General features: G+C 43.7%; 1 protein-coding gene and 5 non-coding genes across 6 annotated transcripts in view; all 6 read left to right on the top strand.

Moving 5' to 3' along the window:
* Window positions 1-27,938, top strand: part of Orc1 (origin recognition complex subunit 1) — a 141,320-nt gene that overhangs the window by 28,728 nt on the left and 84,654 nt on the right. The window lies entirely within an intron of this gene.
* On the top strand, window positions 875-1,080 carry LOC137628007 (small nucleolar RNA U3). Its single transcript, XR_011041311.1, has one exon. It is a non-coding gene; the product is annotated as a small nucleolar RNA U3 (small nucleolar RNA).
* Window positions 8,775-8,980, top strand: LOC137628005 (small nucleolar RNA U3). The gene has a single exon (XR_011041310.1). It is a non-coding gene; the product is annotated as a small nucleolar RNA U3 (small nucleolar RNA).
* Window positions 17,072-17,234, top strand: LOC137627939 (U1 spliceosomal RNA). Its single transcript, XR_011041253.1, has one exon. It is a non-coding gene; the product is annotated as a U1 spliceosomal RNA (small nuclear RNA).
* LOC137627998 (small nucleolar RNA U3) lies at window positions 21,564-21,769 on the top strand. Its single transcript, XR_011041304.1, has one exon. It is a non-coding gene; the product is annotated as a small nucleolar RNA U3 (small nucleolar RNA).
* LOC137627938 (U1 spliceosomal RNA) lies at window positions 24,739-24,901 on the top strand. Its single transcript, XR_011041252.1, has one exon. It is a non-coding gene; the product is annotated as a U1 spliceosomal RNA (small nuclear RNA).

Below are 27,938 nucleotides of genomic sequence, written 5' to 3'. Positions count from 1 at the left end.
CAACTCTGAAAAATGGATTGCAAACCCAAACTCATGTCCAAAGTTAAATTTCAACCAGCTCTCCTTAATCTCAACCATAAGACCTCTTGTCAACATTTCTGCGCAAACATGGTTGCACGAGTTGTACCAGTCAACCATTGAATGTAAAACAGCCAGCTATGCCAGAAAACTACTCTTGGGGGCTATGACTGCTGGTGTAAGAGCCTCTGCCAGGAGCGAAAGCTCCGGACAATCTGTGAGTGTGTGTGACATCTTGATATGAACGACTTGACCAATGTGTTCCTCGTATCTGTAAAAAGAAGCAATTTTGACATGAAAATCATACAGTTGAATATAAGTAATTTGTGCTTATCAATTAAATGTAGATGGTAATTGTCTCTCATCAACATGGCATGGTGTCATATTCATAAGAAAGAGGCAAAGTAAACCAAATCCTGTAAGGTCCTATTCTTCATCCTCATCTCTTCTGTAAGCAATATACAATTCTGGCAACATAATTTTACATATGTAAAATTCTTACAACTACATGAGACCAGTGGAATATTATCTCTATGAAGTATTAATATACATCTTTGGTTATTCATCTAATTTTTTTTTATATATATATAAAATTTTTCTTTTTTTATATTTGATTCTTGTCCAATCAAAATAATTTTCTCTGTGAAATTCCGAAGCTGATAGTTTTTAATTCATTGATGATTCGTTTTGAAATGTTTTTTGGTTAAGCATTATAGAAAAAATATTCAATGAATAGCATTAAGCTCTTAAATCTTAATAAGCTATTACAAATGATGGAAATTAACATATATGTCACCAGTTTTGAGGAGAGTCAGCATCCAGTGTGACCAGTAGTGTAAGTTTGGATGTTGAAGGTATGATCATACTACATAGGATCAATTCTATAGTGTGATTGACGAGTTTAAGTCCAAAACTCGGAACGAGTTCAACCACGATGACGAGGTTGAGTGTCGTCCTCTGAGCGGGAAGCGGCTCTGGAGTATTAACTTACTGCAGAGCATTGAAGACCGTTCCCTCATGGGCTCGCCCTTGAGTGGAGGAGGACGTCACAGGCTGAGTGGTTGACTCCAATCCACTATTGGGTCTTATGACTTTCTTTTAACATTCCCTTAAAGGGATAAAAATCTCTCCAATAAACAACTCCCTAGTATGGGAAAATATGATGAAGTTTGGCTGATCTGCATTTGTAAATTTATCATCCAATCATTGTTTTTCCTTGTTAATTATGAACCAAAAGTACTAAGATGGACGGAAGACTATTTGGTAGCCCTATTGGCATTTTTCATCTCAGGCAAAAGAAATATCCTGACAGATAATTTGAGCAGAAAGACTCAGATAGTTGGCTCTGAGTGGTCTTTGAAATATCACATAGTCAACAACGTCTTGTCTTTGTGGGGTTCACCACCGATTGACCAGTTTGCAGTATCCCTTTATCGGAAGCCTCCGTTTTCTTGTCCTCAGTACCGGATACCAAGGAAGTCTGACAAGATGCCTTCCAACACCAGTGGGACATTATGGACGTCTATGCCTAGTAAGGAGTCTTCTGATCACGGTAAGGACATCGCAAGATCTCTGATGACCCTAATAGCTCCTTCTTCATCTGTGCACAGGGCCACCAAGGGAGCTCCTTCCACTTCCCAATCTACTCAGAGAACCTGACATGAAGATCTTCCATCAGAGGTTGGCTTCACTATGGCTTCATGCCTGCCGTTTATCCAGAAACTCCTCACGGTGTGACGCTTTTCACAACCAGTTGTGAGGACGATGGCAGGATACTTCCGCGAGTCATCTTCCGCCTTCTATCAGGCAAAGTGGTCTGTGTTTTGTGGTAGGTGTCTTGGACGAGGTATCACTCCTCTCAGTGCCACTATCTCAGTGATAACAGAGTTCTTGCTGTACCTCAGGGAGGAAAATCTCTGCTCAATATTGGTGGTGAAAGGCTACCGCTGGGTTTTGAGCTTTACCTTTAAATTGAACGGAGTTAACATTTCCTCCTTGAAAGAATTCTCTCTCCTCATATGGAATTTTGAGAGTAGTTGCCATCTGTTGGAAGTCAGACCTCCTCCTTGGAACGTAGTTCGCGTACTATGATCTCTGAAAGGCGGAGAGCCTTACGAACCGCATAGTCAGTCATCATGCCATGACTTGACCTTGAAAACATTTTCTGTTAGCCCTGGCCTCTGCAGAGAGAGCCAGCAAGCTTCTCGGTATGTCCTATGATGTAGCCCATTCAATGTTATGGAGGCAAGTAACACTCGGCTTCCTCCCTGAGTTTGTGTCTAAGACTCAAAATCCGGCTGTAACGAATCTTAGATTTGAACCCTTCTGGATTGAGAGTCTCCATTCTATAACAAATGATCCAGATTAAATGTTACTATGCCCTGTGAGGGCACTGATGAAATATCTCAAACTAACTGCTAGAGCTTGTCCAGAGGTCAATAGACTTCGTTAGTACTGGAAGAGCCAAGGGGAAAATTATCCAAAACTTGACCTCTTCCTGGATCAGGCAGGTGATTGAGCAAGCCTTGCAAACAGACTCCACTCCTCCTGACCATAGACCCAGAGCTCACGATGTCAGGGGTGTTAAGACATCCTTGGCGTTCAAAAAGAACTATTCAGTGACACGGGTATTACAAGCAGCCATGTGGAAACGGCAAACTATGTTCACAGCTCACTACCTGCAGGACGTAACTCACGGGAACCTAGATACCTTCTTGATAGGTCCTGTGGTGACTGTACAAAAAGTAGTCCCGAACGCCTCAGCTCCGTTGTAGGACAAGTAGCAGATGGTTGAGGACGGATGTTACCTGGTAGTAAGCTTAGAATGAATATGTGAGTGACTGGCCTCTTCGTTCTTCATTCCCTCCTCTCTTGGGGTTTCAGCATCTGAAAAATGCTGAAGGTGACCTCCTCTGATTGCAGGAGGGTATCTTTTATTATTATTATTATTATTATTATTACTTGCTAAGCTACAACTCTAGTTGGAAAAGCAGAATGCTATAAGCCCATGGGCCCCAACAGGGGAAATATCCCAGTGAGGAAAGGAAACAAGGAAAATTGAAATATTTCAAGAACAGTAACAACATTAAAATAATATTTTCTAAATAAACTGTAAAAATTTTAACAAAACATGAAGAAGAGAAATTAGATAGAATAGTGTGCCCAAGTGTACCCTCAAGCAAGAGAACTCTAACCCAAGACAGTGGAAGACCATGGTACAGAGGGTATGTATGTGAATATATTTGTTATGACCCCAATCCACTTGCTAGGTGGAATCAGGCAATGTCTAGGTCAAGTCTGATGTTTAGCTCCAATACTACACTTACCTGGTCAAGTGAAAATACTTAGTTCTAACACCTTTGCACAAATTGCTCTGGCCGCTAATTCTCTCGAGTACATGAAAGTTAGTGAGGGGACAGCGTGCCTCTAAACAGCTCGTGCGAAGCAGAGTCGCACCCGGGTCAGTTACTTGGCTGTTGGTATTGGACTTCCCCCACCTAGTGGTGAGTCTCCACTATAAAGAGTGAAACGGTCAGTCGGTCGGTATAGATTGCCCGGGCATTTAGCCCGGACTGGGGCTCTTAGACTATAAATCATAGCCCCCCAAGGAGTGGAACAGTTTGTATATAGTGACGGAACAAATAGCTAGGTTGGTAGCGTCGCTGGCTTCTATTTCGGAGGTCCTGAGTTCGCGTCCCGGCCAGGACGTGGATACTGTGAGACCTTCTACCGGGGGTTACTCCCCAGGGTGGCGCCTGGGGGGGAGGTTAGAGGGGGCTAGTGATGGTTCCTGCTGGCTTATGGTCGCCCGAGCAGAATGTTGTAGATCGTCTGAGTGGAGACCTAAAACCCGTAACTTTAACTTTTTGTAACTTTTTAAATTTGGAAGTAATTTGTATTTTTCTAACTACAAAAATCTGGAGCTCTTAACATTTACTAGTTCCTCAATCACCTATCCCCCTAGAAGTCCTGCCTGCAATTGCAAAGCGATGTACTGTTACTAGTGTGGCTGTGAGCGCGGTGGCCGGTCTACTCTCCCCTCGCTAACTAGTTATGGATAGTTACACCTCACTTAAAAGTTTTATTGCTGGTTTCAGCAGTCGCTGAAGTATATCTCCTCTGTAAAGAGATCCAGGTTTTGGAGCCTTTGTAGTTTGTGGGGACAGGCCTTGGACCGCCCGAAAATCGAGTAAAAAATGTCCAAAATTGGCTCTTTTTCAAGGGAATGATCACAGAATGAAATAATATTAAATTCACTAGTTTTGTAAATGCTTGTCCCAACAAACTACATACTAGGACAGGCTTGCGATCGCCAGAAAATAGAGTAAAGATCATCACCTATCGAGTTTTTCATGGGAAGTTTAACAGAATGAAAAAATGAATTAACTAAATTTGTAAATGCTTGTCTCAACAATCTACATACTAGGACTACTCGACGCATGAATGTCGGAAAGTGCGAGAAAAATGGACAACAACTAACCCAAACTTCCCCCCCTAACCTGACTTACAAGCCGTGTCCTTACCTTCCTAATGACCTAATTGCGACCCCCCAAACACTGTCACTATCATAAAAACCCCACAAACCCAACCTAACCAAACCTAGTAGTTCCCAGGTCACAACCCCTAGCTCGGGGCAAGCCTCCGGACCCCCTTCGTAAGGCTCTCTCCTACACAAAAAAAGCTATGGGCAGCTCTCTAAATAATATCTTAACCACATTGTAATAATAAAAATGTTACTCAGGATTACCTTAATATTTGTAGTGGCTGAATTCTAAATCCTCGGGTTCTTGCGCCTTCACAGGGACCCCTAAACATCACCTAAGAGCCCTTTTCGAAATAAAAGATGAAGAAATTACGGGGTAACTCGAGTAAAGTCTCGTAGGTCTAAAAACCTTATTGTCTTCAAAGCATCAAGCTGATCTATATGAGTAATAAACTCAACACCATCGCTTAAAGAGAAACTATACTGAACAAGTCTGTCCATTACGGCGTTTAGCGTTTGAAAGGGTCGACCTTGTGTGTAGGTTAATCTTTGGTCGAGGGGGGGATTTAAAATTTTGAAATCACGCGGCCAGCGAAAGTAGGCCTATAAGCGCACGGAAATGAAGGGTTAGTTCGGGTGGTTTGTTTGACACTGGCTTTATCTACCGAAACACCTTAACTAGATATTGGCTAACCTAACCTTTGGTTGTATATATAACAAATTAGTATTCGGCATAATTTCAGGACATGTCCCAACGAACTAACAATCTTAACTATAGTCCATTTCTTTTAGCGATGCATATTTGCACCGACTCGCAGTGGTGCCCTTTTAGCTCGGAAAAGTTTCCGGATTGCTGATTGGTTGGACAAGATAATTCTAACCAATCAGCGATCAGGAAACTTTTCCGAGCTAAAAGAGTACCGCTACGAGTCGGTGCAAATATGCATCGCTAAAAGAAATGGACTATAGGGGTTAAAAATGAAGATTGTTGGGATTAGCGAAAACATAAGTCCGAACATCGATAACTGTTCAAGCTTGCGCCACCAGCTAATGGGCGAACAGAGCGCCGCCCAACGGGTGTTATTATAGTCAGGCAGGAAACAATGCTCGGGGGAAACTTTACGATCGAGTAACTTGGCCATGGCTTCAGCAGACGACGCATTGTAATACCTTTCCCCAACCTAACAATTCATGATAATTATCAGCAGTATCAAATGTCACTATAAGTGACGTGTCCCAACTAATTACAAACTTAACAGAGGGGTAAAAAAGGGATTTTGACATAGGAAAAATCTATTTCTGGGCGAGAGACCCGTACCGCCCAGTGAAATGTTCCTTTAACATCATTTCTAAGGTAAAAACTGCTATGAATTTACCAGAGAAAAATTTGTATAGGAATGCTAGGTTGAACCCAGCTCGCTCACCTTAATAAGGTGTCGGTATAATACTGGGGCGCTGAATAAATCACAACCAGAGGCCTCGCACCATTTAGATATCTCCTGTCAATATCCCCGAACAGCGATGTGCCGTTCAACATCCTACTACTACTAGCAATCCCACGCCAGTGACGTCACTCCTTTTTCATAGCACGCGCTATTCAATCCTTATTTTGTCTTAGTGTGTGAATTTCGCTGGTTTTTTCTGGATTTACCTAAAGATGTCGGACTCCAATGTCACTCCAACTAAGTTAAGTACCAGATCTATGAGTTTTGAGATTTTGGAGGGAGAAATGTATATTGATAGGACAGTATTAAATTATAAAAGCTAACGATTCTTAGCCTGGGATGACACGGGCTCTATCTATCGGGAAAGTTTGGAAACTAAGCAGGAGCTACCCGTGACTTGCGTTCGGACCATGCTGAACTTAGAAAATATTGCCGTGGTAAAGGTAAATTATAATATTATTTAAAATGATAAAATAACATCATATTATAGTATATTGGATCGTAGTAAAGAACATCTTCCCTATAAGGGAAAACGATTTGGGTAGTAATAAGAAAGATATCGCCCTGTCTCTGAAAACTACATTCACCCCGAAATAACCATATTGCAAAACTTGTGATTCTGATTTGAATCACAATCACCATTTTTATTTTGATAAAAGAAACTTCACTTCTAGCAATTGGTTTAAATGTAGTTCCACAGACCGATCTAGTAGATAATAATTTCAATCCCCATTTTCTGTGCTGTGTAGTTTGGCAATGTTCTCCATTCTGCATGCTCAGGTTAATCTTTCATTAGAATAAGAGGGCTATATCCAAAGCTTATGTACACCTCATCCAAACTTTGTTTCATCATCATCATCATCATCATTTCAGCCTTCAAAAGTCCTTTGTTGGATGTAGGCCTTCCCCAGGTTCCTCCACAGATTTCTATTGCAAGCTATTCTGTGCCACTGTTGCTTATGTTGGTCTAAGTCATCTCGCCAATCTCCCCAAATGAGTTACAACCACAGACAAAACTTGGTTTACCACGTCCTTTTTAATTTGTGACCCACACACTGCCCCCTCTGCTAAAGTAAAGCACTTTTACTGTAAAACGTTACATAGAGTATATACTTTATTCAAAGCCGCAAAAGTTGTAGTACTGTACAGCATGTTGGACACAATTTATAGTCAGCCCTCCTTATTTGCGGGGGGTTAGGTAACAGAGACAGGCGCGAAGATTGATAATCCGTGAATACCTGCTGCTCTAGGGTGAGTAAACTTATGAACTCACTGCCTGTTGTCTATCCGCGGTTAACTATAACACACGAGGTAATGTATTAGGAAAATACAAATGACTTTACATTAAAATTTGTTATTCTTTCCAATGCGTATATGGCCCGAACCTTTCGTCCTTGAAAATTGAGGGAATTTCTTCCTATTTCAAAGGACTTGGGTTTGTATAGCTATGAAAATACACCTTACTTTAAAATTGATGTTGGTAGGTAGTAGGTTGGCCAAGGCAACAGCTACTTATTGAGATACTACCACTAGAGAGTTATAGGCTCCTTTGACTGGTCAGATGTTACCACATTGGATCCCTATCTGGTTATGGCTAATTTTTCCTTTTCCTACACAAACACCAAATAGTCTGACCTATTCTTTACACTTTTTCCTCTTCCAGCACACACCGGAAAACAGTAAGATAACTAGAAAAATTTCTTCATTCAATGGGTTAACTAGTATACTGTATTTGTTCAGTGGCTACTTTACACTTGGTAAAGCTAAAATAGAGACTCTTTAGATATGGTAAACAGCTCACTAGGAGAAGGACACTTCAAAATCAAACCATTGTTCTTCAGTCTTGGGTAGTGGCATAGCCTCTGTACCATGGTCTTCCATTCTCTTTGGTAGAGGGGGCTATGACATTTAGTCTAAGAGCTCCTGTCCATAGATACTGTCTGAGCAATCTGGGTGTGTGTGTGTGTGAGAGAGAGAAAGAGTTCTCTTGCTTGAGGGTATTTTAAGGCTCAACATCCTTAATATCCTGTCTGTTTCCTTATTTCCTTTCCTCATTTGGCTATTTTCGTCAGTTGGAGCCCTTTGGCTTCTAGCATTCAGCTTTTCCAACTAGGATTGTAGTTTAACAAGTAATAATAATAATATGTGCCCCTGCTTCTTTAACAGCCAGTCTATGCAAAGAAGAACTGGACTTCTTTTTATGGGCGACTTGACCAGTTTGTTCTTGCTATGTTGCTTGGATAGTGCCATAACCTCTGTATCATGGGTTTCCACTGTCTCTTGGGTTAGAGTTCTCTTGCTTGAGGGTAGGGTACACTCGGGCACACTATTCTATCTAATTTCTCTTCCTGTTGTTTTGTTAAAGTTTTTTATAGTTTATATAGGAAACATTTATTTTAATGTCACTGTGCTTAAAATATTTTATTCTTCCTTGTTTCCTTTCCTCACTTTCTTATTTTCCCTGTTGGGGCCCCTGGGCTTATAGCATTTGCTTTTCCAACTATGGTTGTAGCTTAGCAAGTAATAATAATAATAATCTGTTGGTTATTCACAATTTTATTTTTTTTGATGAAGTTACCATTTTTTTAAAATTCTATTTTTGTACTGTCAAAATAATTTTGATAGGTTTTGATTAAATGATGATTCCTTTTTAAATATTTTCAAAATATTTTCAATTAGATATTATAGCAAAAATATTCAATGAATAGCATTATATTTTTAATCTTTATGAACTATAACTGTTGAATAGAAATTAACATAAATGTCACCAGTTTTGAGGAGAGTCAGCATCCAGTGTGACCAGTAGTGGAATTTGGGATGTTGAAGGTATGATCATACTACATAGGATCAATTCTATAGTGTGATTGACGAGTTTAAGTCCAAAACTCGGAACGAGTTCAACCACGATGACGAGGTTGAGTGTCGTCCTCTGAGCGGGAAGCGGCTCTGGAGTATTAACTTACTGCAGAGCATTGAAGACCGTTCCCTCATGGGCTCGCCCTTGAGTGGAGGAGGACGTCACAGGCTGAGTGGTTGACTCCAATCCACTATTGGGTCTTATGACTTTCTTTTAACATTCCCTTCAGGGAATAAAAATTTCTCCAATGAACAACTCCCTAAAATGGGGAATTAAGACATTGTCCAATCAACAATAAAGTCTGGCCAATCTACATTTATAAATTTAGCTTCCAATCATGGTTTTTCCTAGTTCATTGGTTACCAAAAATTGCCTGTCAAAATAGATGCAGACCCTGTTCTGTATATTTTACAGGTCGTGTATGCATAGATTGCCCTGAGTCTTTGACTCATGGACATAAGGATGTCAGTTATAACACAACTTGACTAGTAGGGGTGCACAAAAAGTGCACTGTGTGTAGTCACTTAGCCCGAAGAGCGTGACCGGAAAAGATGTCAATATTTTTCCTATAGCAAGGATGTGACAATGCAAGGGCAGCTGCTCAACCCCAAGACCGTAAATGTACCCCAAATAGCAGACTCCTTATGGAACTGAAGTAAAGAGTTTTAGTGGTATAAACAGTTTTATAGCAACATGTCCCTGTAAGTAGAGGAGCCGGAAGCGTTGAGTAGGAGGGAAAGAGTATGTATAAGTGTAAAAACTTATCCCTGTTCTAGGGCAGGAGAGGTTTTTGGGGTAAAGAAGGATTTGAGGACTTAAAAAAGGGATAGGACATTGAAGAAAATGTGAAGGGCTTTGGGGATAAGGTTTTCTTGGGACAAGGACTATTTGTTGAGTGAGGGATGGGGGAAAGTTTAGAAGGAGAAGGTGTTGGCAGTGGAAAGTTGGAATTACAGGAACAGAAGAAGTGGGAGGTTTGCATTGTGACCTCTGACGAGGTATTTTCTGGGGGTTTGGACAGTTGCTGCAGCAGTGACAGTGCTCTGGGTGGGCTTGACTGCAAGGTGTCTTTTAAGGCTGCAATCCATCTCAGATGCTCTGGGCACCTTGTGCTTCAAGCATGATAAGAGAGGGCACAATTGGAACATCTTGGAAGATTTCCTATGCCTTCTTTGTGGTTGGTGATGCAGACCTGGGTTGGTTGATGTTGCTTGCAGATACCACAATCTGTGCGGTGGTGCCCATAATGCTAGCAGTGATAACACTGAAGATGTTTTGGTGTATAATCGTGGATGGGGAGTTCCCCCTATTCCAGGGTCGAGGGAAGGTGGGGACTACCAATGAAAGAGCGATGAGCTTTTGGCAGGAGCTTGAAGTTTGGTCTTACAGTGTTCTGCAACGTTGCTCAGAAAGGTGAGGGGCATGGTGGCTGGATAACTGGCAATGACTGCCTTTATCTGGTTCTTGGAAGGATCAAGGAGCACCAAGGAGGATTCCGACTGCAGAAAGGTGGCACTGTCTGCATCCTTAGGGGAAATGATAAGCTCCCCTTGTGGTTTGGTGGAATTGTGATGTAGATGTCGGGTTTCCCTGCTGCAAGGGCACCAAGTGCAGAATAAGAGGTGGTGTCCTCTGCAGGTAGTATCTTGAATTTAGGTAGAGATGTCCTCTCTCTCCTCTTGATTGCTGGCTCAGATGAGGGAGTGACTGGACAACGAGGCAAAGACATCTTCCAGAAGTTCAGTAAGGCAATCAGAGCAGTTGCAGTCGAGTTGGCTTTCTTTGTAGACTGCATGGGTGTCAGATGAGGGTTCTTCAGTCTCCATGGCAGCAGAGAGAGGACTGGCTGCCAAGGCTGGATCTTATGCATTGGAAAGAGACTGATTTTTGACAAGGGGTTGTGAAGGTGGCAAGTTGGGACTTTTGACAGGGAACTTCATAGGAAGCTGGGCTATGTTGTCAGCGGGCTGCTTACTGTCATCTGTTTCATTGGGCTGGCTGCCTGTTCCCTTTGGTTTGGCTAGCTTTAATGATAACTCTGGAGGCAGGTGAGGACCGTGCTTGAGGGGATTGTTCTAGGGAGATAGCAGCTGCTGGTGGCATTTCATTTGGCCTCTCAGGCTAGAGCCTAGGTGGGGAGCTGGAAAAGTTGCTTGCAGATTCACTGATGGGCACAGGCGCAGGTGTCTCCCCTGTTTTTTGGTGGCATGAAGTAGCTTCTGAAAACCAATTAGTCTGTGCAGGTACATCTTATATTGTGATAAATTATTTCTGTATCATTGACTTGGCATTGATATAACCTTAAGAGCAAAGCAGTTTAGTTCCAAAATTAAATTACCTTCTGCAAAACATACTGTAGAGTGGTGGGGCCTTTCTCTCTGCTCGGGAACTCGGCAGAGCATGATGTCTTCCCCCTTTGGTAGCTTCTTTGTGTATTCTGTTTTCCTCCTTGGTTGCTTGCTTGCTTGCTTGTAGATTGTCCTGCCAACATTGGCTAAACACGGGCTCTTGCGTTGGCAGCCAGTCGAGCAGGCTCCAGGCTCACGAGAAACCTGCACTAGTTAAACGTAGCTCTTTTCAGAGCATATTATTTTACACAGGCAACAGTATTAATTACAGTGGGGTCACACTACTCTCACATGACTGGTCCTGCAGCCGCTCAGCTCCTTGAGCATAGCTGCAGGTGCGACCGCTCAGCCCCAAGAGCATAGCCACCTGAAGCTTTCATCCGACTGGCCTTGCAACCGCACAGTTCCTTGAGCATGGTTGCAAGTGCAGCCGCTCAGCACCAAAATCATAACTGCCTGAGGACCAAGAAAACCCAGTCCATATTGGAACCGAAGTGAAAAGTTTTAGTGGTAGGTAAAAGTGATGATAGTAGTAAGTCCCAGTAAGTAGGAGAGACTGGGAGAGGAGGGAAGAATCTCAAGTAGTAGAGTAAAGGAGCAGTTTAAAGCATAGTTGCTTATCCCTGCTCAAGGGGGGGGGGGGGGGTTGTAACTAAGGTGGAAAGGAGGACTTGAAAATTACTGGTGGGAGTATTGACAAGGGTAAAGACTTTAGTTATGAGCTGTATTAACAAGGGGAACAGCTCTTCTGATGGCAAGGATTCTATTTGGGTAATGATGGAGGGGATTGGGGGAGGAGGAGGAGGGTTCTGAATAGGATTGGGGCCAGGATCAGGAGCAGACACAGGAGTCTCAGCTGGGGCTGGAGCTGGAGCCGGCTTCCTAGGAGGTCTTTTGCGTGGCTTCCTCTGGGGCTTTGGTTGTGTCGTTACTGTGACCTCTGTAGCAGGGTTGGAGATTTGCTGAGGCTTCAGTCTTTTTAGGCGTTCTGGACACCTTTTGTTCCAGGCATGATGTGGTTGGGAACAGTTGGGGCACTTTGCCCGGGTTTCTCTCCCGTCGTTGTGTTCGTCAATGCAAGTTGTTGTTGTTGTTGGTGTATTAAAGCCAACACTTCTTGTTGGCACGGGCCTTTTTATTGTTAGGCCCGTAGGTATTCAAACACAAAAAATAGGTACAAAATTAAAGATTGCCCAGCCTTTCTGCTGGACACGGGCTTTTGTGTTGCAGCCCGTAGTATTTATTGCCCTAAGTAGGCAATAGTGTCACAGCAGTACCAGTCTCTCATGTCTGGATTTGCAGCCGCTCAGCTCCTTGAGCGTAGCTGCAGGTGCGACCGCTCAGCCCCTTGAGCATAGTCGCCAGGTTGGCAAAGATAGGTCTTGCAACTGCTCAGCCCCTTGAGCGTGGTTGCCAGTGTGGTCGCTCAGCACCAAGAGCATGACCTTGCGGACCAAAAAGCAGGACCATTTGGAGCCGAAATGAAAGGTTTCAGTAGTAGGTAAAAGTGTTGATAGCAGTAAGTCCCAGTAAGTAGGAGAGACTGGGAGAGGAGGGAAGAATTCGAGTAGTAGGAAAAAGTGGCAGTTTTAAGCATAGATGCCTATCTCTGCACCGGGGAGGGTGAAACTAAGGGACTGAGGAGGGAATGAATTACAGAGGAGGGAGTCTTAGCAAGGGAGCAGACTTTGACTAGTAGTTGCAGTACTAGGGGGATCAAGGTATCCACTGGCAGGGCCTCTGCCAGGGATAAGATGGCAGATATTGCTGGGGGTTGGGGAGGAGATTGCACAGCGCTGGAGGTTGGCTCTTCAGCTGGGCTAACAACAGCGCTGGGTTCTTGGTCCGTGGCTGCAGTAGGGGCTCCTGGAGGAGGAGTCTCGGATTGTCGTCTGGGAGGCCTGGTTCGCTGAATCCGCTGGGGTTTCGGTGCCTGCCTTGGTGCAGCCTCAGGTTTGTTAGGTGTCTGCCTTGGTGCAGCCTCAGGTTTGGTCGGTGGGGCTGCCAGTGGGGTTGGTAGCCTCTTCAAGAATTCAGGACAATTCTTGTTCCATGCATGGTGAGGTCCCGCACAATTGGGACATTTTGCCTGGGTTTTTGTCCCATTCCGATGTGCGTCAATGCAGTCCTGTGTGGGATGGCGGTGGCTGCAGACTCCGCACATTGTAGGGTTCCTGCACTCTTCTTTATGGTGCCCATAGCGCTGGCAGTTGTAACAGCGCAGTGGTTCTCGCTTTGGACTTCTGATGGGAAACTTTCCCCAGAGGCCCAAATCCAGTGCTTTAGGGACTTGCCCAATAAAGGTGACTGTTACTTCCTTGGTGGGAAGTTTGCGGTGGTCCAGCTTCCTCTCGGCTTTTGCAACATTGCTGCAGTCGGTGACGAATGTCAGTGGCATGTTGACAGGAAACCGATAGATCACTGCCTGTCTGAGTCTCTTCTCGGGGTCCAGGAGGGTCAGGGAGGTTTCCTGTTGGAGGATGTTGACGCTGGCAAGGTCCTTCGGGGATATAATTAAATCCCCTTTTAGGTTGGCCCTGGCTGTGATCTTGATGCCAGGGTTGGCGGTGGCAATAGCAGCAACTGCTGCATATGACGGTGAGCCTTCTACAGCTGCCATCTTGAATTTGACAAGCTGTTTGGGTTGGCTGACAGGTGGTTGTGGTCCCTCAGCAGCGGCCAAGTTTAGGTCCAAGCTTGGGTCATTTTCGGTGATTGCCTGAGCCTCCATTAGGAGCTGTGAGAGGCATGGAGTGCAGTTGCAATCCTCAGGGTGCAGTTCTGCTAGTTGCGGTGGTTGGTTGTCAGTCAGGTCTAGAGCCATGGTTGAAACGTTGGTCTCAGGTTCCGGAGTTGCGGTGAGTGGAGCGTCCTCTGCTTCCATCTTTTCAGGTGTCTTCTGGACAGCTGGTGCTGGAGATGGAGTGGGTGGCTCCGGGATAGGTGGGTCTTCGGAGTCCATAGCTGGTTTGGCATGAGTGGGGGAGCTGTGGCCTACAGTGTTGCTCCAGATAGCATACACACATGACTGGCAGTCACAGTCCCGTTCAAAGGGGAGAGAGTTACTGCAACTGGGTGCAGAGACTGTCTCTTTATACCGTGCTTGCACCCGGTATTTCCTCTGAAAAACGTCTGGATAAGGAGGCTGTGGAGGGTAGGATGGTATATCCATATATCCTGGCCTGTGCTTCCTTTGTAGGAGGTGGTAGATGCTCTCAAGTACCAGGGTATAGCACTGAAAACAACTGCATGTTTTCCTGTGGGAGAGCACCGTTGGGTCCCTTATTTTGAACCCTATGTGGTCTGCTAGCTGCTGCCTGTAGTTCTGGTACCTCTGGCAGCGATTGCACTTGCAGTGCTGAGCCCCATTCTTGCAGGGATTGATCCAAGTGGGGTACAAACTCCTTCTATAGGTGCGGAGACTGTCATGACCATCATCAGCCATACTGGATGGAATTGAGCTAGTCACTGAGGTCAACAACAGTTATTTAATTAGCAAAAAAGCCAAAGTAAATAACTGGATTCTTTCTTATATGCGGCCTCTTCAACCAAAGTTGAGAGGTCCTAGTGACTGTGTGGATAAAAGTCCACCCATCCAGGTGTTGCCAAGTCCGGTGCTGCTGAACTTCAAAGGCTGGAGAGCTCTTGTCGGCGCGAGAGCTGGGCCGAGACTGGGTCAATGCAAGTTTACGTTGGATGATTTCCACTACAGACTCCGCAGACAGCCCGGCTTTTGCAGTCAGACTTGTGGTGTCCAAACCGTTGACAGTTGAAACAACGGAGTGGTTCCTTCTCTAGGTCCCTAATGGGAAAGGTACCCCACAGTCCTAGTTCCAGGGCAGGTGGAATGGGTCCAATGAAGGTGACAATGACTTCTCTAGTGGGTGCCTTGCCACTGCCCACCTTCCTCTTGGCTTGGGCAACATTGTGGCATTCCTCAATGAAGGAGACTGGCAGTTTGGTTGGATAGTTGTATACCACCGCTTTCTTCTGTTTCCTGGCAGGATCCTGATATGTGAGGGTGGTTTCCTTGTAGAGGTGTTTCGCACTGTCTTGATCTTTTGGGGTGATAATGATATCACCTTTTAAGTTGGGCCTGGCCGTAATCTTAAGGCCAGGGTTGGCAGCTGCCATAGCGGCTACAGCCGCATATGATGGGGTTTCTCTGTTGGCAGGAAGCTTGAACCTTGGTAGCTGGGATGAGGCTGGTTGTACGGCTGCAACTGCGGCCTGAGTGCTGCCAATGGCCTTGGCCTCAGCTAGAAGCTGAGTGAGACACTCAGTGCAGTTGCAAGCCTGCGCGTGGACATCTGTGGTTTGGGTGGGGACGGGATCCAGTTCCATGGCAGAGACAACTGTCTCTTAGGTGGAGGTGGTTGCAGTCGCAGTTTCTTCGGTGACGATGTGTGTCTCCAAAGGTGGAGGCAAGGTGTCTTGTGCAGGTGAGTAGTCAGCCTTCTTATCTTCAATGATTGGTTGAATTTGGGAAGGTGGAGATTGTTGCTCAATGGCTGGGGCTGCAGGAGGATCCTTGTAGAGGGTGCCCCAGTATGCGTTCACACATGGTTCACAGCAGCATGTTGGTAGATGATTTCCTTTGGCAGGTGTCCTGTAGTAGTGTATGCCCTTGGAGAGTTTCTGGCGCCTGTCCAGGATCTTTGTATATGGGCCTGTGCTCGGAGGAAATATTTCCCAATTTCCTGGTCTGGTCTCTATCTTGTAGAGGTGGGGGATGCAGGCAGCTGTGAAATCGATACAGTCCTGACATATATATCTTAGGTGATGTTGGTGCATGAGTTGATCATTGATAGGTTCAAATCCCACCCGTTGGATGAGTTCTTGCCTGTAGCAGGTGTAGAAGGCACAGCATCTGCAATCTGTGACCGCGTTTGCATCCTTGTAGAGTTTTGCACAGTGTCTAAGACGCTCTGGATACAAGTCCCAGACAAAGTTCTCGAGCCTGGTAAAGCCCACTGACATGATGCGTTCGTTGTACAGCCGAAAATTTCAGCACTGCCGAAAATATCGGCATAGGGCCGAAAATTACAGCTTTCCAGTTAGCAGGGGACCTGTGCAGTCCCCTGTGGCATGAAGCTTGATTTCTGGGTTTTCCACTAACACCTCCCTGGTATCCCTAACTATTGGTTGAGAAAAATGTTGATGCTTGTGCCTACTATAGTCCAAGATTTATTCATAGTGCTTGTAGTTGTTTGAGAACTTTATACAGTATAGAATAAACTTTGACAGTGGAAATATAGAAATATAGGTACGTGCAAAGACCATGTGTGAGATAATTGAAGCCTCGCTAGAAAATGTATTTGTTTTTAGAAATAGTAACCTTACTCCCCAAAGCTTGGAATTTTTCAGACATCAAAATATTTTCATATTTACTAAAACATACACATATGGATTGCTCATGGAGATTATTCTATGTTGGTAAATGACCAATTTTGACTAGCAAATTTCAACAGATTCTGATACAACAGGATAGAGACATTTCAATTCATGTAGCACAACTCATACCTTGCTTGGCCCATGCGGGGTTTCTGACTTTGACCATAGAAAATACTAGCATGAGACATACACAATATAAATTAGAAAGGATTCTAACAGTTTAAACTCAGCCATTATTAAAGGAAATCAAACCTAATTACTTATGTATTATCGAGGAGCAAGCTTTGAACATCCAAATAGCAAACATAAGGTTTTAAAAATGAATTGTAAGTTAATTAAATAAGATAATAAATTTTTCCTATGATCTTTAATTTGTGTTTCTAAATATAAAATATAACAATTTATATTGTTATTACAAAGCTGCAGGATACACTGATATAAATAAATTTATTGCATAGATAATTCAGAGTTATGTTACAGCTACTCAGTAGATGTTAACTAGGGTTTACTTGTGTGTTTGAGAAGCATACTTACCTGGCACAGGGGACACCATGATCACGAAGGTGGTTCCCCCAAGGCGAGGCTCACCATTGCACTCCGGTGGTGCTGACCCTTGCGATTGACCCAAATGTGGTCAACTCGGGTGCGAAATTTTTGGTAGCGGGGGACTGCGTTCGCGCTATCCCCCAACAAAAACTAATTAAATACTGTAATTATTCTGAAACTCCTTTATGGAGAAGATATTAGTGTCCTTTAATTCATTGAGATATTGGGTTAAAGGAATTTCATGTATAAATCACTTCGGATGAATGAATGTCGTCTTGTTCCATGGGCTTAATCAGCGATGTTGGGTTTGGCGGTAAAACATCTACCTCTAAGCTATCATGTTACAGATTGTTTGTATGACTGACACCATTATCTATGGTATTAAGGAGTTTCGTGTATAAATTACTTCGGATGAATGCATGATGTCTTGATCTATGGGCTTAATCAGCAATGTCGGGTTTGACGGTAAAACATCTACCTCTGAGCTATCATGTTACAGATTGATTGTATGACCTATAACATTATCCATTAGGAGAAGCACTTCAAAATCAAAGCCTTTTATGGGAGGATAAAGTTTGATTTCAAGGAATGAAACATTGGTGAAATCGATCCCACGCCGGTGTTTTGTTATCCATTCCTTTTTGGTTGTGCATCCAATTCACTGGCAGGGGGTTATTGTTTTTGAGGTCCCTTGTTTATTTGGAATTGTAAATAAGAACTGGCTTTATCAGAGAGGTTGTAGCATTCCCACACATTATAAGTGTCAAGTAATGTTTGTAGATCTTGAATCCAGGGCTGTGGCCTCCTTCATATTGAAAGTCTGTGATGGCATGTACTGTATTTCCAAAAGGGGCTAGTCTCATCCATATTGAAAAGTTGTTCTTCCGAATAACTCACTTCCCTAATGATGACCTGGAATAACTCTTTCACATACTCACCAGTTACCAGCTTGTAAGGTGAGGCAGCTCCATTCAGTTACACACTTTTAAGGTTGAACCATTTTTGAAATTTATGAAATCAGTTCTTGCTAGCATTAAATTATGTTGGTTTGGTGGGAGATGCTGTAGAGGATCCAGGTTCTGGGTTGTGGTCACTGCCGTCTGTATACTTGCCGTGGAGCTCTCTGACCTATTTTCACTCAGTTAGAGCTCAGCTCCCACACAGGAAAGAGCTCCCAGCCAGCGCTTACCTGGCACAGTGGCCACTTCAAGATTAGCGCCATCACTGACGGTCGTCCTTAGACTTGGCTAGCTGTTTTTATCAAGCTAGCCGAGAATTGGGCTCGGAGTCCAGTCGGCTAGCTGGCTGAAATTTTCAGCTAAAACCTCCCGACTGTCGACTTTCAGATGAGCAACATATTCTCCATCTGTGACCAGAGGATTAGCCCTTATTTCCTCAAAAGTCAAGTGTATACACTTGTATGGGAGAGCCAGCTCGTCCGATGTCGTGGCCGATGCTACCTGTCTCTGACTCTGCCCAGAATGTGAGGACTACCTCAGTCGAAGGTTACACACAATCAACGAATCTTCACACAACCCTGATCTCTGATACCATGATGTATTCTGTGAATGTAAGCCCTGCTATGCCCTGCATGATGAAATGTTCCATCATCTCAAGATTCCCTTGGCTCCTGCAGCCGTGAGCCACAAGGCAACTACCCCCTCCTACATCTCTCCTTTACCTTTTCCAGCCCTCACCCCTTCTTCCACACCCAGTCCTACACCTTCCCGTACACCTAACCCAATTCTTACAACTTCCAGGTGTGCCTCTAAAAAGAAGGGAAAATCCAAAAGAGCCACCCTTTCTGCTCCAGTTCCTGCCACTGCTACTGTTCCTGCCACCGTTCCTGAGACTGCCCTTGCCACTGCTCTAGTTCCTGCCACTGCTCCTGTTCCAGCCACTGCTCCAGTTCCTGCCACTGCTCCTATTCCTGCCACTGCTCCTGTTCCTGTCACTGTTCCTGCTCCAGACAGTCATTCACCTTACTGTAATTGCACCGTGTCTCACTCAGTTCCTTGGTGAGGCTTCTGCAACACTTCACACGCTGCCGAGACCAGTCCTGCTCCACAAGTCATCCCAGTGGATCCTAGTCACCTGCCGAAATTCAAGCTTCCTGCCACGGAAGAAGTACCTTCGTATGCAGCAGTAGCAGCCGTTGCTACTGCCAACCCAGCTCTGAAGGGCACTGCCAAGCCCAACCTCAAAGGTGATACCATCATCACTCCAAAGGACCAAGCTAGCGCCAGTTTCTTGAAAAGGGTGGCCTACCTGACCTTCCTTGATCCAGCTAAGAAGCCAAGGAAGGCAGTAGTCTGCAGATATGCAGTGAGGATGCCATTGGACTTCTTAACCAACCGCAAGAACATCTCCGCAGCTGAATGCCGAAAGGGCTGCAGGAACCTGCCCACTGAGAAGTTACTCTGCACGTTCCTCGGACCTATCCCAAATGCCCTTGACCTTATGATATTGGGTAATTTGACTGGTCAGATATTACTACATTAGATCCCTCTCTGGTTATGGCTCATTTTGCCTTTTCCTACACAAACACTGAATAGTCTGGCCTATTCTTTACACTTTCTCCTCTTTCAGTACACACCTGACAAGAGTAAGACAACCTAAAAATTTTCTTCATTCAATGGGTTAACTAGTATACTATATTTGTTCAGTGGCTACATTACACTTGGTAAGGCTAGAATAGAGACTCTTTTGCTATGGTAAACAGCTCTCCTAGGAGAAGGACACTTTAAAATCAAACAGTTGTTCTCCAGTCTTGGGTAGGGCCATAGCCTCTGTACCATGGTCTTCCACTCTTTTTGGGTAGGGGGGCTATGACATTTAGTCTAAGAGCTCCTGTCCGAAGATACTTCCCGAGCAATCTTGGTGTGTGTGTGTGAGAGAGAGAGAGAGAGTTTTCTTGCTTGAGGGCATATTAAGGCTCACTATCCTGTCTGTTTCCTTATTTCCTTTCCTCATTTGGCTATTTTCCCCAGTTGGAGCCCTTTGGCTTCTAGTATTATGCTTTACCAACTAGGGTTGTAGCTTAGCAAGTAATGATAATGATAATATGGGCCCATGCTTCTTTAATAACCAGATTATTATTATTATTATTACTTGTTAAGCTACAACCCTAGTTGGTAAAGTAGAATGCTAAGCCCAGGGACTCCAATAGGGAAAATAGCCCAGTGAGGAAAGAAAAAATGTAAAAAATAAAATATTTTAAGAACAGGAACATTAAAATAAATATTTCCTATATAAACTATAAAAACTTTAACAAAATCAGAGGAAGAGAAATGAGATAGAATAGTGTACCCGAGTGTACCCTCAATCCAGAGAACTCTAATCCAAGACAGTGGAAAACCATGGTACAGAGGTTATGGCACTAACCAAGGCTAGAAAACAATGGTTTGATTTCGTAGTGTCTATGCAAAGAATACCGACTTGACCAGTTTGTTCTTGCTACCTGTAAAAAGAGGTGCAATTATGACATTGAAATCATAAAGTAGAATATAACTGATTTGTGCTTATCAATCAAATTTAGATGGTGAGCATCTATAGTCCATTTCTTTTAGCGATGCATATTTGCACTGACTCGCAGCGGTGCCCTTTTAGCTCAGAAAAGTTTCCGGATCGCTGATTGGTTGGATAAGATAATTCTAACCAATCAGCAATCAGGAAACTTTTCCGAGCTAAAAGGGCACCGCCGCGAGTCGGTGCAAATATGCATCGCTAAAAGAAATGGACTATAGTCATGATATCGTGGATGTCATATTCTTGAGAGAAAAACAAGGGGTGTATGCATGATAGCAGTCACCTGTATATATTATTATGGCTAACTTAGAATACGGCAGTGTAAGAGGGGTCACTGGTGGGGTGTTAGCCCCCCCCCCTCCCGTTTGTAAGTAGGTAAGGACATGGCTAGTAGGTTAGGTTAGGGGGAAAGTTTAGGTTAGTTGATGTCTATTTTTAATCCACACTGGAGGAGCTGGCTGCTGATATACTATGACTCCAAAAACAAAGCTAACCAAATCATGTAAGATCGAATTGTACCACCTCGTCTCATCAGTAATAGATGAACAATTCTGGCAACATAATTTTACCCGTATAAAATTCTATTGACTACATGAGGCTAAAGGAATTTTACCTCAATAAACTATTGCTTTATTCTGTTGGTTATTCATAAAGTGTTTGGAAAAGTTTGTTACTGATTTTTTTTCATTTGATTTTTGTAGTCAAAATAATTTTTTTTTTTTTGAAATATTTAGTTGATAGGTTTTGATTCAATGATGATTCTTTTTCAAATACTTTCAAAATACTTTCATATAGATATTATAGCAAAAATATTCAGTGAATAGCATTATATTTTTAATCTTTATGAATTATAACTGTTGAATCGAAATTAACATAAATGTCACCAGTTTTGAGGAGAGTCAGCATCCATTGTGACCAGTAGTGGAATTTGGGATGTTGAAGGTATGATCATACTACATAGGATCAATTCTATAGTGTGATTGACGAGTTTAAGTCCAAAACTCGGAACGAGTTCAACCACGATGATGAGGTTGAGTGTCGTCCTCTGAGCGGGAAGCGGCTCTGGAGTATTAACTTACTGCAGAGCATTGAAGACCGTTCCCTCATGGGCTCGCCCTTGAGTGGAGGAGGACGTCACAGGCTGAGTGGTTGACTCCAATCCACTATGGGGTCTTATGACTTTCTTTTAATATTCCCTTCAGGGAATAAAAATCTCTCCAATGAACAACTTCCTAAAATGGGGAATTAGACATTGTCCAATCAACAATAAAGTCTGGCCAATCTACATTTATAGATTTAGCTTCCAATCACAGTTTTTCACAGTTCATTAGGTACCAAATATTGCCTGTCAAAATAGATGAAGACCCTGTTCTGTGTATTTTATAGGTCGTGTATGCATAGATTGCCCAGAGTCTTCGACTCATGGTCATAAGGATTAGTTATAACACAACTTAACTAGTAGGGGTGCACAAGAAGTGCACTGCATGTAGTCACTCAGCCCGAAGCGCGTGACTGGAAGAAGATGTCAATCTTTTTCCTATAGCAAGGATGTGACAATGCAAAGGCAGCTGCTCAGCCCCAAGACTGTAACTGTACCCCAAATGGCAGACTCCTTATGGAACTGAAGTGAAGAGTTTTAGTTGTAGAAAAAGTTTTATATCAGCATGCCCCAGGAAGTAGAGGAGCAGGAAGCATTGAGTAGGAGGGAAAAAGTATTTATAAGTGTAAAAACTTATTCCTGTTCTAGGGGAGGAGAGGTTTTTTGAGGAAAGGAGGATTTGACTAAGGGATTTGAGGACTTAGAAAAGGGATAGGACATTGGAGAAAATGTGAAGGGCTTTGGGGATAAGGTTTTCTAGGGATAAGGACTATTTTTTGAGTGAGGGATGGGGGAAGGTTTAGAAGGAGAAGGTGTTGGCAGTGAAAGGTTGGGATTACAGGAACAGAAGAAGTGGTAGGTTTGCATTGTGACCTCTGACGAGGTATTTTCTTGGGGTTTGGGCAGGCTTGACTGCAAGATGTCTTTCAAGGCTGCAATCCATCTCAGATGCTCTGGGCAGCTCATGTTTCAAACGTGATGAGAGATGGCACAATTGGGACATCTTGGAAGATTTCTTACGCCTTCCTTGTGTTTGGTGATGCAGACCTGGGTTGGGTGATGTTGGTTGTTGATGCAGACCTAGGTTGGGTGATGTTGGTTGTAGATACCACAAATTTTGGGGCTTCTGCAATCTGTGCGGTGGTGTTCATAATGCTAGCAGTGATAACACTGAAGATGCTTCGGTGTATAGGCCTAGGTGGGGAAAGTTCCCCATATTCCAGGGTCTAGGGAAGGTGGGATTGGACCAATGAAAGTAGTGATGAGTTTTTTGGCTGGAGGTTGAAGTTTGGTCTTGCAGTGTTCTGCACAGGCAATGTTTCTGAACATCAAGAAGGATTCTGACTGCAGAAGGGTGGCGCTGTCTTGTTCCTTAGGGGAGATGATGAGCTTCCCTTGTGGTTTGGTCGAATTATGATGTGCATGTTTGGTTTCGCCACTGCCAGGGCAGGAACTGCTGGTAGGATCTTGAATTTAGGTAGAGATGTCTTCTCTGTGCTCATGGTTGCTGGCTCAGATGAGGGAGTGACTGGACAACGAGGCAGAGACTTCTTCCAGAAGTTCAATAAGGCAATCAGAGCAGTTGCAGTCGAGGTGGTGGCTCTCTTCATAGACTGCATGGGCTTCAGATGAAGGTTCTTCAGTCTCCATGGCAGCAGTGAGGGGACTGGCTGCCAAGGGTGGAGCTTATGCTTTGGAAGGAGACTGAATTTTGACAAGGAGTTCTGAAGATGGCAAGTCTGGACTTTTGATAGGAAACTTCATAGGGAGATGGGCTATGTTTTCAGCGGGCTGCTTACTGTCATCTGTTTCAGTGGGATGGCTGCCTGCTCCCTTTGATTTGGCTAGCTTTAATGATAACTCTGGAGGCAGGTGAGGAATGCTTGAGGGGAAGATTGTTCTAGAGAGATTGCAGTGGTGACTTCTGAAAACTGCTTACAGTCTGTGCAGGTACATCTGATATGGTGATAAATCATTTCTGTATCATTGACTTGGCCTTGATAAAACCTTAAGAGTGAAGCAGTTTAGTTCCAAAATTAAATTACCTTCTGCAGAACATACTGTAGAATGGCGGGGCCTTTCTCTCTGCTCGGGAACTCGGCTTAGCATGATGTCTTCCCCCTTTGGTAGCTTCTTTGTGTATTCGGTTTTCCTGCTTGTCTTCTTCTTCTTGGGGTATTAAAACCAACACTTGTTGTTGGCACGGGCCTTTCCCTTGGTTGGCCCGTAGGTTCATGCTTGGTTCATTCCTTAGTTTATATCATAGCACCCCCCTCCTTACCATGCCCCCTGGGTTTTCCACTAACACCTCCCTGCTATCCCTAACTATTGGTTGTTCAAAAACTTTATACAGTATAGAATGAACTTTGACAGTGGAAATATAGAAATATAGGTACGTGCAAAGACCATGTGTGAGATAATTGAAGCCTGGCTAGAAAATGCATTTGTTTTTAGCTATAGTAACCTAACTCCCCAGAACTTGGAATTTTTCAAAGACATCAAAATATTTTCCTATTTACTGAACATACACATATTGATTGCTCATGAAGATTATTCTACGTTGGTAAATGACCAAGTTTGACCACCAAATGTCAACAGATTCTGATACAACAGGAAAGAGATATTTCAATTCATGTAGCACAACTCATACCTTGCTTGGCCCATGTGGGGTTTCTGACTTTGACCATAGAAAATACTCAGGAGTTCTAACAGTTTAAACTCAGCCAGAGTTAAAGGAAAAACAAACCTAATTACTAATGTATTATCGAGGAGCAAGCTCTGAACATCCAAATAGCAAACATAAGATTTTAAAAATGAATTGTAAGTTAATTAAATAAGATAATAAATTTTTCCTATGATCTTTAATTTGTGTTTCTAAATATAAAATATAAAAATTTATATTGTTATGACAAAGCTGCAGGATACACTGATATAAATGAATTTATTGCATAGATAATTCAGAGTTATGTTACAGCTACTCAGTAGATGTTAACTAGGGTTTACTTGTGTGGTTGAGAAGCATACTTACCTGGCACAGGGGACACCATGATCACGAAGGTGGTTCCCCCAAGGCGAGGCTCACCATTGCACTCCGGTGGTGCTGACCCTTGCGATTGACCCAAATGTGGTCAACTCGGGTGCGAAATTTTTGGTAGCGGGGGACTGCGTTCGCGCTATCCCCCAACAAAAACTAATTAAATACTGTAATTTTTCCGGAACTCCTTTAGGGAGAAGATATTAGTGTCCTTTAAATCATTGAGATATTGGGTTAAAGGAGTTTCATGTATAAATCACTTTGGATGAATGAATGACGTCCTGTTCCATGGGCTTAATCAGCGATGTCGGATTTGACGGTAAAACATCTACCTCTGAGCTATCATGTCACAGATCGATTGTATGACCTACACCATTATCTATTGTATTAAGGAGTTTCGTGTATAAATTACTTCGGATGAATGCATGATGTCTTGATCTATGGGCTTAATCAGCAATGTCGGGTTTGACGGTAAAACATCTACCTCTAAGCTATCATGTTACATATCAATTGTATGACCTACACCATTATCTATTCTATTAAGGAGTCTCATGTATAAATCACTTCAGATGAATGAATGACGTCCTGTTCCATGGGCTTAATCAGCAATGTCGGGTTTGGCGGTGAAACATCTACCTCTGAGCTATCATATTACAGATTGATTGTATGACCTATACTATTATCCATTAGGAGAAGCACTTCAAAATCAAAGCCTTTTACGGGAGGATAAAGTTTGACTTCAGGGAATGGAGCATTGGTGAAATCGATCTCACGTCGGTGTTTTCGTTATCCATTCCTTTTTGGTTGTGCATCCAATTCACTGGCAGGGGGCTATTGTTTTTGTTTTTGAGGTCCCTTGTGTTTTTGGAATTGTAAATAAGAACTGGTTTTTTCCAGAGAGCCTGTAGCATTTCCACACATTATAAGTGTCAGGTAATGTTTGTAGATCTTGAATCCAGGGCTCTGGCCTCCTTCATATTGAAAGGTTGCATTGGCATGTGTTTCCAAAAGGGGCCAGTCTCATCCAGATTGAAAAGCTGTTCATCCAAATAGCTTGCTTCCTTAATTATGACCTGGAATAACTCCTTGCTAGCATTAAATTAGATTAGTTTAGTGAGACATGCTGTAGATGATCCAGGTTCTGGGACGTTTTGGTTGGTTGGTTTTAGATTACTTGGCATTTACAGCCGAGCAGGGCCTCTTGTCACAAGGCACTAGCCCATAAGAGTGTACAGAGCGTGTGCTTTTAACACAAGCAACTACTCCGCATAGCTGCAGGAGTCAAAGATCTCAAAAAAAAAAAAAAAAAAAAACCCGGATCCAAATAGAACTGAAATGAATTTTTTTAGGAGTGGGCAAAAGTTGTATAGCAGCAAGTCCCAGTAAAGTAGAAAAGACTGGGAGAGGAGAGAAGGATTTTCAGTACGAGAAAAAGGAGGACTTATAAGTTACAACAACTTATATCTACTCAAGGAGGGGGTGAGAGTATGTAATTAAGGAGGGATTGGAAAAGAGTCTGGACATGTAGGGGGATTTTAAACTTTGGACAGAAGGTGGAGGAGGGCTGGAAGGATTTCTTTAAGGGGCAGAGAGTCATGATGGTGGGCGAAGGATAGGCTAGGGGGAGGGTTTAGGGAGGGTGGGGAGGAAGAAGGGACTTGGGAAGGAGGTGGGATAAGGATAACTGGATCAGGAGGAGGGACGGTGGCAGGGTGCTGGACAGGTCTGCGATGTGGGACACTCTGCGGCTTTGGTGACTGGGTCAGTACTGTTGCTGCTGTGGAGGTCACTGGCTGCTAAATGCTGTGGCTGCTGTAGTAGCTGGTGGATTGATTACTGCCTCACTTCTCCCCCAGGAACTCTGGACACCTCTTGTTCCTGGCATGATGGCGAAAGGCAAAGTTGAGGCACTTGGGAAAGGTTTCCCTTCCTTGTGTGCATCCATGCAGTTTTGCGTTGGATGACGTTATAGCAGCAAGTCCCAGTGAGTAGAAGAGACTGGGAGAGGATTCTGAGTAGTAGTGAAAGTAGCTGTTAAAGAAAGAAGACCTTTTTCCCACTCAAGGAGGGTTAGAAAAGGAATTTAGGGTGGTGAGAAGAAGGGATTAGCCTGGGAGGAGAGGAGTATTTTGATAAGGGATTGAAGAGATTTGGGAACTTTAGGAAGGGAAAGGGGCTAGGAGAAAATTTGGAGGAATGTGGGGATCAAGTCTTCAAGTTGTAATGATTCTTTTGGTTGGGTAAGGATTGGGACGGAGAAGGAATGGGGAGAGGTGCTGGTGCAGTAGGGATAACAGGATCAGGAGCTGAGGGGGATTGATGACAAGGTCTCTGGCGAGGAATTCTCCGAGGTTGAGACGGTTGGGATGGTGCTTAAGATGGGTTGGCCAGTGGGTAACATGCGTGGTAAGTATTCTCTTCAAATGCTCTAGACACCTATTCCAGCTGTTATGGGAGAGGAAGCAGTTAGGACATCTTGACATGGCCGTCTATACACTATTGAGTATGGTGATGTTGGCTGCGGACTCTAGAAAAGTTAGGTCCTCTGCAGTCTACACAGTAGTGGCCATACTGGTGGCAGCAGTAAAATGTAAGTGGCTCAGGTATGTAATCCTGGATGGGGAAAGTTCCCCATATTGAGAAGAAAAGGTGGAATGGGTCTGATGAAGGTGGCTATGACTTTGTTGACAGAAACTCTGAATCTATCCTTACAGCATTCTGCACTGGCAATGTTGATGAGAGAAATGATGACGGTTAAAGGCATGGAGGCTGGGTAACTAGAAAGGATGGCTTTCCTTTGCTTCTTGGCTTGGTCGAGGAGTGCCAGGGAGAATTCTGTCTGAAGGAGACTGGCACTTTCTTCATCCTTTTAGGTGATGATAAGTTCCCCCTTGCAATTTGGTTAAATTGAAATTTGGATGTTGGTATGTGCGGTTGCAAGGGTAGCAACTGCAACATATGAAAAGGTGTTTTCAGTGGATAGAAGCTTGAATTTGGGCAGAGGATCTTGAGGTTTCATCTCCGCCATGGGTGAGAATGATGAAGGAGAGCTGGAGATCATGGCAGCGGCTTCTTTTAGTATCTGGGCGAGACAGTTTGTGCATTTGCAGTCTCGGTGGCAACTGCCTTCAGGATCAAGGGAGACTTCAACAGAGGATTCCTGTCTCTATAGCAGTGGGGTGGGGC

This window comes from Palaemon carinicauda, chromosome 35, assembly GCF_036898095.1.
Source record: "Palaemon carinicauda isolate YSFRI2023 chromosome 35, ASM3689809v2, whole genome shotgun sequence".
In the NCBI taxonomy this organism is placed as follows: domain Eukaryota; kingdom Metazoa; phylum Arthropoda; class Malacostraca; order Decapoda; family Palaemonidae; genus Palaemon; species Palaemon carinicauda.
This window is presented reverse-complemented; position numbering and strand designations above follow the sequence as displayed.